Here is a 2,511-nt window from a genome sequence, read left to right as displayed (position 1 = left end):
TCACCCACTGCTCGGGTCCGGCTGCTGCTACTGCTGCTCGGTGGCTAGAGCGGTGGGCCGGATCCCGGGGACTCGAGCGGCGCTCCTCGCCCGTGAGTGAAAGGGGGTGGGGTGGTTTGGTTTAGGGATATTGTCCGTGACGCCACCCACGGTTGTGATGAGGTTGTGACACCACCGCTGCTCTGGACGGGGATCCCGGGAGCGGTGACAGGGAGCAGCTTGGATGTTGTTTTCTCCCCTCCGTGGGTAGGGGGGTTGGTTGTCCCGGGGCCCGGTGAGGGGTAGGGATGGCAGGCGGGTTACGGGCCTGGTGAGGTGCAGGGTCGCGGGGGCAGCGCTGTGCCGCACGGCACGGTGGTACTCACTCAGCCAATGATGAATGCAAAGTCTCTGGTAAAACAAACGGCTGGATGGACGGGTCCCACAGACGGCTGCGGTAGCTCTCCCGGTAGGTTGATGGTGACTGCCTTTCCCTGCACCTGTATTGTGTTTACGGTTCCAATGGCTCCCCACCGGTAACCCGCTCCCCAGCTTGGATGGATGCTGAGGGAGCCCATTTTGCCCGCAGGCTCTGGCCCTGGGAACTGTAGCCTTGGCGGTGACTGTGTTTCCCTTTACGGTGTGAGCTGTTGCCTTCAATCAGGTCTTGACTGCTGGGAAACCCCGGAGGTTCCCTTCGCTAACGGATTTGACCAGTTTTACGGCGACTCCTAGCCTGGTCGGGGTCCGTAAGCCCTGCCGAATGGTGCTGGCTTCTCTTTGCTCCCCGATCCGGTACCGTCGGGCCACCGCCCATCCCCGGTCCTTACGGTTCGCTCCAATCAGCCTCTCCTGCAGACGGTCACCACCGTCTGCCAACCTTGCTGTTCCATCCGGGCCACACACCCGGACGCCTTCAGTCTCCTCTGCTACCACTTCACTTCACTCCTCCTCAACTCCTCTCCAAAACTCATCTCCCTCCTTTTCCTGCCTCCAGGACTGTGAACTCCTCAGTGGGCGGGGCCAACCGCCTGGCCCACCCCCTGGTGTGGACATCAGCCCCTGGAGGGAGGCAACAAGGATTTGTGTTTGACCTTGGTGTGCCTAGCCGGGGTGTGGGGTGTGTTGTTGTAGTACCTGTGACGTCCCGGCTTGTCCAGGGCGCCACATTAACTCTCACTTGAATTTAAAAAAAATGTTAACTCCTTAGGTGCTAAATATTTTTATTGCTAATATCTCTGAACATAGAGGCTAAATTAAAAAAAAAAAAGTTTTACTATGCTCTGCAGACACTATGACATTGTGTGTCCTGTTCAACATGAAAAAATTGTCGAAAAGCACTTTTTAAATTAAGTAGTCAAAATAAAAATAACATACTCACTTCTCACACCAGTGCCATTCCAGCTTTGTCGGCACCAGGTCTCCCGGGGCTTGCATGAAAAAGTTATATGCCACATGAGCAGCCAATCAGAGACAACTATTGGGTTACTGTGTTCTCACTTCTTCCGCTTGTCCAAGACTTGCACAAAGGAAGTGAAAGCACAGAAACCTCTGATTTACATGCAAAACTCACGTGCTATAAGTATATCATGCGAGCCCTGGGAAAGCAACCAAGATGTTGGGTAATGTCAGATCTAACATTAGGCCACAGCTTTCATTTCCTATAGAGGACGTAGATATTTTCTGGGGGAAAACACTTTGCAAAGAGAGGTACTGCTGCTGTGTGAATTAAATCATATTTATACACTTTTACAGACTGTAAATTGTTCAGCTGATTGTGATGGCAGTCTGTGTCAGAAAAACGTTTCTTGGAAGATTTTTGTGACAAGCAGGGCATGACTGAAATTGTTTTACAGTGGAGTTGGTACTATAAATAGTTTGCGTATCACTGGGCATCAATGGCATAACCATTTTGTTCATTGTTTTGGTGTGAACATGAGGATGAAGGCGGGCTTTGCACACTACAACATCGCAGTGCGATGTCGGTGGGGTCAAATCGAAAGTGACGCACATCCGGCGTCGCAGTCGATATCGTAGTGTGCAAATCCTTTTTGATACGATTAACGAGCGCAAAAGCGTCGTTGTCGTATCATCGGTGTACGGTCCGACATTTCCATAATGCCGGTGCAGCGACAGGTACGATGTTGTTTCTCGTTCCTGCGGCCGCACACATCGCTATGTGTGAAGCCACAGGAGCGTGGAACATCTCCTACCTGCGTCCCAGCTGCAATAAGGAAGGACGGAGGTGGGCGGGATGTTTACGTCCCGCTCATCTCCGCCCCTCCGCTGCTATTGGCCGCCTGCCGTGTGACGTCGCTATGACGCCGCACGACCCGCCCCCTTAGGAAAAAGATGGGTCGCCGGACAGAGCGACGTCGCAGGACAGGTGAGTGCATGTGAAGCTGGCGTAGTGATAATGTTCGCTACGCCACCTATCACAAGATATCACTGCTGCGACTGGGGCGGGGACTATTGCGCTCGACATCGCAGCATCGGCTTGCGATGTCATAGTGTGCAAAGTGCCCCGAAGTC

This window comes from Anomaloglossus baeobatrachus, chromosome 1, assembly GCF_048569485.1.
Source record: "Anomaloglossus baeobatrachus isolate aAnoBae1 chromosome 1, aAnoBae1.hap1, whole genome shotgun sequence".
NCBI classification, from domain to species: Eukaryota; Metazoa; Chordata; class Amphibia; order Anura; family Aromobatidae; genus Anomaloglossus; species Anomaloglossus baeobatrachus.
The sequence above is the reverse complement of the archived record's forward strand: the minus strand, read 5'-3'. Positions refer to the sequence as shown.